Consider the following 10,000-nt stretch of genomic DNA (forward strand, 5'->3'; position numbering starts at 1 on the left):
TGCGTGACATGACACGACATGACATGGTTAGTGCTTGACATGACACGCCATGACATGGTTAGTGCATGACATGACACGCAATGACATGGTTAGTGCAGGACATGACACGACATGACATGGTTAGTGCACGACATGGCATGGTTAGTGCACGACATGACATGGTTCGTGGATGACATGAAACGCCATGACATGGTTAGTGCATGACAAGACACGACATGACATGGTTAGTGCGTGACATGACACGACATGACACGACATGGTTAGTGCCTGAGATGACACGACATGACATGGTTAGTGCCTGACATGACACTCCATGACATGGTTAGTGCACGACATGACACGACATAACATGGTTAGTGCATGACATGACACGCCATGACATGGTTAGTGCATGACATGACATGATATGACATGGTTAGTGCATGACATGACACTCCATGACATGGTTAGTGCATGAAATGACACGACATGACATGGTTAGTGCCTGACATGACACTCCATGATGTGGTTAGTACATGACATGACACGACATGACATGGTTAGTGCATGACATGACACGACATGACATGACATGGTTAGTGCATGACATGACACGACTTGACATGGTTAGTGCATGACATGACACTCCAGGACATAGTTAGTGCCTGACATGACCCTCCACGACATGGTTAGTGCCTGACATGACACGACATAACATGACGTGGTTAGTGCATGAAATGACACGACGTGACATGGTTAGTGCGTGACACAACATGACACTCCATGACATGGTTGGTGCATGACATGACACGATATGACATGGTCAGTGCATGGCCTAGTGTGTGTGGCTAGTACTTGACATGACACGGCATGATATGGTTAGTGCTTGATATGACACGCCATGACATGGTTAGTGCGTGACATGGCACGACATGACATGGTTAGTGCGTGACATGGCATGACATGATATGGTTAGTGCATGACATGACACGCCAGGACATAGTTAGTGCATGACATGACACGACACGACATGATTAGTGCATGACATGACACGACATGACATGGTTAGTGCATGACATGGCACGACATGACATGGTTAGTGCATGAAATGACACGACATGACATGATTTGTGCATGACATGACACTCTAAGACATGGTTAGTGCGTGACATGACACAACATGACATGGTTAGTGCATGGTCTAGTGTGTGTGGCTAGTACTTGACATGACACGACATGACATGGTTTGTGCATGACATGACACGCCATGACATGGTTAGTGCATGACATGACACTCCATGACATGATTAGTGCATGACACGACACGACATGACATGGTTAGTGCGTAACATGACACGACATGACATGACATGGTTAGTGCACGACATGACACGACATGACATGGTTAGTGCATGAAATGACACGACATGATATGGTTAGTGCATGACATGACATGCCATGACATAGTTAGTGCTTGACATGACACGACATGACATGGTTAGTGCGTGACACGACATGACACTCAATGACATGGTTAATACATGACATGACACGACATGACATGGTTAGTGCATGGTGTCATGGACCCCCAAAATGGGACTCAAGTGGGGGCCGTGTGGCACTCGTTGAAAGCTCTCCCTCGACAAGTCAGCCAACTCTCACATGTTCAAGCCTGCAAGCACGAGCATCAGGTGAGTCTCAATACTCAAGGAAAACAAGGAACAATAGGATTTCACATGAGCAATATATTCTTATACACCGAATAAGACTATAACAATCAGAGGCATCATAATCCAAGGCAACAGGACACCACAATGAAAAGAACTACTTGTATTATTCATCTACAAGAGAATCGCCATACAAGCGATAACAGAGATATTCATATATTCATTCTAAATCCCTGAAGAATACAATTATAGCAGTATCTCACTCCCCCTTTTCCCCATTACATTGTCACACCCTAACATCCTCCCCCACTCAATTTATCGATGTCCTCGTCGATGTGTTGTAGATGGCCTTCTCACTCTTCTGATGTCGATGTAGATGTCGTTAACTACGAATTTCTGAAATCTTCAATCTTCTGTATGGCATGCTGAAGGTTGTCTGCTGTTTCCCAACTATTCTCTTCTTCCCCCAGTCCTAACCACTGAACCAGAAATTGTTGTTGTTGACGACCTTCTAGATTGACGACTCTATCTACAATGATCTCCTGGACTTCTTTGGTGACAGGATGCCTTTTGGAAATTGTTGATCTCCTTAATTTTTGTTGGTGCGGATCTGCTTCATCTGTGTGGAGTGGCTTTAAATTGCTTACATGAAACACGGGATGGACTGGACATCTATGGCTTTTCATCCACTCGGGTTGCTCAAGCCGATAAGATGCATGTTTCACCTTTTCGATTACTCTGATTGGACCTTCGTAATAACGTAACAGACTTTTATCCTTGCCACGAAGAAAGCGAAATGTCTCCGGCAGCACTTTTACAAGAACCAGATCTCCAGCTTCAAATTGTTGTGGTCGTCTCCCTTTGTCAGCCCATTTCTTCATGCGCTTTGATGCTTTTTCTAACTGAGCTCGGGTGACTTCGATGTTTTGCAACCAATTTTTCGTGAATTGGTAGGCTTTTAGGCAATTTCCTTTGTATGGACCATCCAGAGTGTGTGGGAGAGTCAGTTGTTGACCTGTCACAATCTCAAAAGGGCTTTTATTAGTTGTAGAAGATTTCATAGAGTTAGAATAGAATTGTGCCATGTCTAGTAAAGTAACCCAATTTTTCTAATTGGAATGAACAAAATGTCGCAAGTATTCTTCCAGCATCCCATTAAAATGTTCAGTTTGATCATCTGTCTGTGGGTGATAGCTCGTGGAAAGATTAAGGTTTGAACCCTTTAAGCGAAAGAGTTCACCCCAAAATCCCCCCGTGAATCTAACATCCCTATCACTAATTAAGCTTTCTGGAACACCCCAATATTTCACCACATGCTTGAAGAATAACTGAGCTATCTTCTCTGCTGAACACGACTTCGAGACTGGTATGAAAGTTGCATACTTTGAGAACCGGTCAATCACCACCAAAATTGTGTCAAACTCCTCTACTTTTGGCAATGAGGAAATGAAATCCAAAGAGACACTCTCCTATGGCCTAGTAGGAACTAGCAATGGCTCCAATAAACCTGAGGTCTTCTTTCTTTCTACCTTGTCTTGTTGACAGATCAAGCACGTTTTAGTATAACTCATCACATCATCTTGCATATTCGGCCAATAGTACCCCTATGTAATCAAAGCATGAGTTCTTCGCCATCCCGGATGACCAGCCCACAACGTATCATGACACTCTTTCAGTAAGGTTTTCCTCAAGTTTCCAGCTTTAGGCACATAGACTCTCCTGCCTTTAGTCATTATCAGTCCATCTTCTACCCAAAATTGTTGTGTCTTCCCTTCGTCTATTAGTTTGCTTAGTGACTGCGCCTGCTGGTCTGTACTTAAATGTTCCTTGATAAGATTCTTCAAAGGTAGCGCCACCCTACTAGTTGATAGATGACTGATGATTTTCAATGCTGCCAATTTAGTTTTTCTAATTAAAGCTTCGGCTACTTCATTCGTATTCCCCACTTTATATTCAAAAGCAAAATCAAATTCAGCTAGCTTCTCCTGCCAACGGGCTTGTTTTGACGTTAGTCCAGGTTGTGACAAAAAATGAGTAACTGCTATATTATCAGTTTTTACCACAAATTTGGACCCCAAGAGATAGTGCCTCCACACCCGAAGACAGTGTACCACTGCAAGAAGCTCCTTTTCTTGTGCTGTATAGTTTTGTTCGGCACCCGACAATTTTCTACTTTCAAAAGCAACTGGATGCCCTTCCTACAACAGAACTCCCCCTAATGCAAAGTCTGAGGCATCTACTTGCACTTCAAACGGTTTTGTCACATCAGGAAAGATTAGCACAGGATCTCCTACAATCTTTTCCTTTAATTCAACAAATGGTGATTGGCACTCTTCTGACCACCCCCATGGTACCCCCTTCCTCAGTAAATTCATTAACAATACAACTCTTCTAGAGTACTCCTCTATAAACTTTCGGTAGTAGTTGGCTAGAGCCAAGAAAGATCGCAATTCTCTAACGGATGTAGGTGCTCGCCACTCCTTGATAGTTTTTACTTTAGCTGAATCCATCCGAATATGGCCCTCCTCAATGATATGCCCCAAGAATTTAATACGCTTTTGAGCGAAAGCACACTTCTCCCCTTTTACATATAACTAATTTTCTTTGAGTTTTTGAAAAACCTTTCGAAGATGATCTTTATGTTCTTCTAAGGATGTGCGGGTGACACAAGTGGTCTTCGGTTCATCTCCCTCAACAATGCGCACTTGATGATATCCTGACCTCAAGTCCAGTTTCGTGAAATATCTAGCTGTACTTAACTGGTCAAAAATATCAGCAATTAGTGGAATGGGATACTTGTTGCGCACGGTCACCTTATTAAGAGCCCGATAATCTATACACAAGCGCAAACTACCATCTTGTTTCTTCTGAAATAACACTGGGGCCCCAAAAGGTGCTTTTGAAGGCCGGATGAACCCTGCTGCAATAAGATCATTCAGTTGCCTTCTAAGTTCGGCTAACTCAGGCGGCGCCATTCGATAAAGGGCACGTGCTGGCGGCTTTACTCCTGGAAAAAGTTCAATTTCGTGGTCAATCTGTCGTTGAGGTGGTAAAACCCTCGGTAGCTGTTTCGGGATCACCTCCTTGAACTCTTCTAAAACTTCCTTAATCTGAAGTGGATATTTCCTTACCTATGCATCTTCTGAGACTATTGGTAGAACCACGAAAGAAGATTCTCCCCTTTTTAGTCCCTTTTTGAATTGGAGGGCTGAAAGCAACTTCCTCTCATTGAAATTGTTGTAGGATGTGGGGACCGCACAAGGTGCACTTTTCATTATCACAAGACAATCCGCAGCTGGGATCGGCATTGAGCGTTTCACTTTAGGAAAATCCATACCCAATACCACATCAAAGTCGTCAAGGGGTGCCACAGTGAAATCAACTGTTCCAGACCATGATCCCATTTAGCATGCCACTTTAGGTACCACCCCCACCGTGGTTAATGCCGGAGAATTCACTGCTTTTATCTTGCCCACATCTTTATCTACTTGCAATTCTAACCGTTGAGCTTCAGAATCAACAATGAAATTATGGGTGGCCCCTGTATCAATCATGGCCCTGATTTTCTTTCCATTCAAAAGTAGATTAACATACATTAGTCCCTTCTCCTGAGACTTATTGTTAATTACTTGACGCTCTAATGCCCCCAAAAATCTCAAGGCTCCCCCATATTCGGTTGTTCTTCTAGAATTGCTGTCGGGGTTTCGGTTTCCCCTTGAAGGGCCTTTATAGCATTCAAAGCCTTACGTTCGGGGCACTCCGCCACTCAATGTGGTCCAATGCAAAGAAAACAAGAGATCGGTCGACGCCCTCCATCCCCCGTTCGTTCGCCCCTCCACTCCCTATTCATGGGCGCTTTTTTATCTTTCCAAGAACTATTTGTCTCCCTATCCCTTCCCTCATTTGTGGGCTTATACACTTTGTTGGGACGGGAATCATTATTGGCGGATGTAGGGAAATTTCGCTTCCCAGAATTATCTGAAAAATCATCCAACCATTCAGCAGCAGCGAGGCCAGAAGAGAGATCACCATCACCTTGCCACGTATTTCATTTCTTGGCCATGTCTTCAAACCCCGAAGAAAATGAATCAGTTTATCCGATTCAGTCATGTCTACAATGTCCAACATCAAGGCTTGGTATTCCCTTACATAACTCCTTAATGAGCCCGTCTGTTGCAATTCCATTACTTTGCACTTTGCTATATACTCCACATTTTCTGGATAGAATTGGGCCTTCAACGCCTGTTTCAACCCCTCCCATGTGTTAATGACACATCTATTGTGCTGAATATCATTCCATTTAGTTCTCCACCACAATTTTGCATCCCCAACCAAGTATACCGTTGCCATATTGACCCGGTCCACTTCTAAATCCACTCGGGAGCATGTGAAGTAGTGTTCCATATTAAAGAAGAAATTGTCTAGCTTCTTTGCATCTCGTGTACCCCCAAAACTTTTAGGTTCCGGTACCTTCCATCGAGAACTCTCATTTGGATGTGCAACTGGCCATTGGGCTAACTATGCCACTGCATTCACTTTCGCAGTGACCTCTTGTAAATCCCTCTAGACTTGGACCACCACGCTTTGGACATTGCCCATCTCCTTCAAATCTTCCTTCAAAGCAGTAATGGACACTTTAACATCTTTTGTAAGGAAATCAAGATTATCCGTTAGCTCCCGTAAGGAGGCCTCAAGCTCTATTGGCTCTCCCCGTTGGGATGAAAGAGATGGCAATATGCCCTCAATATATTGTAGCCTGCTCTCAAAGGCTTCCAACTGCTCGATACTCTTCTGGAAGGCCTCAAGCTCTCTTGGCCGTTTCTCCAGGGATTTCACACTTGGAATGAATTTTTCAAGTTTCTCAAGTCTCTCTACGAATTTTGATACCCCATAGAGATTTTCTCTAGGGTTTTCTTCGACGGCCTCAAGCTCTGTTGACATGCCTTTCTCTTTTATCAATGTTGCCACCAACCCTTGGAGGTCACCGCACGTTGTCTCCAGGGTTACAAGTTTTGTCTCAAGTGCCTCAATGCGCTTCACTCTTCCTGACTTATTTCTCATAATCCCACGCATGGTGCTCGTACACACTGTGCTCTGATACCAACTGTCACGGACCCCCAAAATGGGACTCAAGTAAGGGCCGTGTGGCACTCATTGAGAGCTCTCCCTCGACAAGTCAGCCAACTCTCACACGTTCAAGCCTGCAAGCACGAGCACCAGGTGAGTCTCAATACTCAAGGAAAACATGGAACAATAGGATTTCACATGAGCAATATATTCTTATACACCGAATAAGACTATAACAATCAGAGACATCATAATCCAAGGCAACAGAATGCCACAATGAAAAGAACTACTTGTATTATTCATCTACAAGAGAATCACCATACAAGCGATAACACAGATATTCATATATTCATTCTAAATCCCTGAAGAATACAATTATAGCAGTATCTCACTCTCCCTTTTCCCTATTACATTGTCACACGCTAACACATGGCCTAGTGTGTGTGGCTAGTACTTGACATGACACGGCATGACATGGTTACTGCGTGACATGACACGCCATGACATGGTTAGTGCGTGACATGACACGACACGACATGGTTAGTGCATGACATGACATGGATAGTGTACGACATGACACGCCATGACATGGTTAGTGCATGACATGACACGACATGATATGGTTAGTGCCTGACATGACACCACATGACATGGTTAGTGCATGACATGACACGACATGACATGGTTAGTGCATGAAATGACACGACATGACGTGGTTAGTGCATGACATGACACTCCATGACATGGTTAGTGCATCACATGACACGATATGACATGGTTAGTGCATGGCCTAGTGTGTGTGGCTAGTACTTGACATGACACGGCATGACATGGTTAGTGCATGACATGACACGACACGACACGACATGGTTAGTGCATGACATGACACTCCATGACAGGGTTAGTGCATGACATGACACGACATGACACGGTTAGTGCGTGACATGACATGACACAACTTGACATGGTTAGTGCATGACATGACACAACATGACATGGTTAGTGCATGACATGACACGACATAACATGGTTAGTGCATGACATGACACGCCATGACATGGTTAGTGCATGACATGACACGACATGACATAGTTAGTGCGTAACATGACACGACATAACATGGTTAGTGCATGACATGACACTCCATGACATGGTTAGTACATGACATGACACGACATGATATGGTTAGTGCATGACATGACATGACACGACATATCATGGTTAGTGCATGACACGACATGACATGGTTAGTGCATGACATGACACTGCACGACATGGTTAGTGCATGACCTAATGTGTGTGGCTAGTACATGACGTGACACAAAATTGAATGGTTAGTGCATGGCCTAGTGTACTAGTACATTACATGACACGACATGACATGACACGCCATGGCATGACACGACTTGACATGGTTAGTGCATGCCATGACTCGTCCCGTTTAGGTGCATATCAGCATAATCGGTGGGCAAGGCCATTGGGTAGCATCGTGGGGATAGCCAAGCTTCTTGAAAGGAAGCCATGATGCACCCTCCTTGAAGGCCCGACCACAAAAAAATCGAACCAACCCACGCGCCGTGCACCGCTGCCTTCCATGGCATTTTTCTACCCTTACCAGAGTGAAAAATCCAAAATCAAAGTACCTAAGGCCTCCAAATGAAACGCTCTACCTCCCCAAAAATTTTCATAATTTTTCGAATTTATTTACTATTTTCCATGAATTTTCTCTATTTTTAATTCAAAAAATAATAATAACTACACCAGAGCCTGGAAAATTCAGAAATTTTTTTCTAGAGGTAGCCTTTGCTATTCGCTTCCCATAGTAGCAAGCATCTCCCAAAACTTGTGCTCTCCCTTCATAAAACCGAACCAAACCACGTGACATGCACACAAACTTCCTTGGAATTTTTTTTCACCTATTAGGTTGCAAAACCAAGAAAAAAAGTTACCCATGGCCTCAGAATGTTATCCTATACATATTCAAAAATTTTCATAATTTTATAAATTTATTTACTATTTTTCTTGAATTTTACCTATTTTTAATTCAAAAATTAATAATAATTACACCGGAACCCGGAAAATTCCAAAAAAATTTTTGGAGGTAGCCTTTATTATGTCATTCCTATATGAAAAACATATCTTCAAAATATTGACAATTTCTTAAAAAAACCCAGGTATGACTCCTCGGACAAGTTCATGTTTCCTTGTGCCAGACCCAAAATGGCATATAAAGCTCTTTAGGGGGGGGGGGGGGGGAGGTGCTCAAGCACCCGTCAATGGTGGGCTGTCAGCATGGCCCTTCGTTGACATGCTCTGGGCATCGTTGACACTCATGTTGTCATTGTTGGGTCATGCGATTAACCAAATGCTTATCGTCAACAACCATTCGTGGCCATGCGCGGATGTGTAGCGGGAATTGTTGACATTCGGATTTGTCATCGTTGGGCCATGCAGTTAACCAAATGCTTATCATTGACAACCATCCGTGGCCATGCGCAGATGTGTAGTGGGAATTGTTAACATTCGGATTAGTTATCGTTGGGTCATGCGGTTAACTAAATGCTTATCGTTGACAACCATCCGTGGCCATGCGCGGATGTGTAGTGGGAATTGTTGACATTCAGATTTGTCATCGTTGGGCCATGCGGTTAACCAAATGCTTATCTTTGACAACCATTCATGGCCATGCGCGGATGTGTAGTGAAAATTGTTGACATTCGGATTTGTCATCGTTGGGCCATGCGGTTAACCAAATGCTTATCGTTGCCAACCATCCGTAGCCATGTGCGGTTGTGTATTTGGAACTATTGACATTTCGATTTGTCATCGTTGGGTCATGCGGTTAACCAAATGCTTATGGTTGACAACCATCCGTGGCCATGCGCGGATGTGTAGTGGGAATTGTTGACATTCGGATTTGTCATCGTTCGGCCATGTGGTTAACCAAATGCTTGTCGTTGACAACCATTCGTGGCCATGCATGGATGTGTAGTGAAAATTATTGACATTCGGATTTGTCATCGTTGGGCCATGCGGTTAACCAAATGCTTCTCATTGACAACCATCCGTGCCCATGCGTGGATGTGTAGTGGAAATTGTTGACATTCAAATTTTTGTCATCGTTGGGCTATGCAGTTAACCAAATGCTTATCGTTGGCAAAACCATTCGTGGCCATGCGCGGATGTGTAGTTGGCATTGTTGACATTCGGATTCGTCATCGTTGGGCCATGTGGTTAACCAAATCCTTATCGTTGACACAACTATTCGTGGCCATGCACGGATGTGT

The sequence above is a fragment of the Malania oleifera genome, chromosome 1, assembly GCF_029873635.1.
Source record: "Malania oleifera isolate guangnan ecotype guangnan chromosome 1, ASM2987363v1, whole genome shotgun sequence".
NCBI lineage: Eukaryota > Viridiplantae > Streptophyta > Magnoliopsida > Santalales > Ximeniaceae > Malania > Malania oleifera.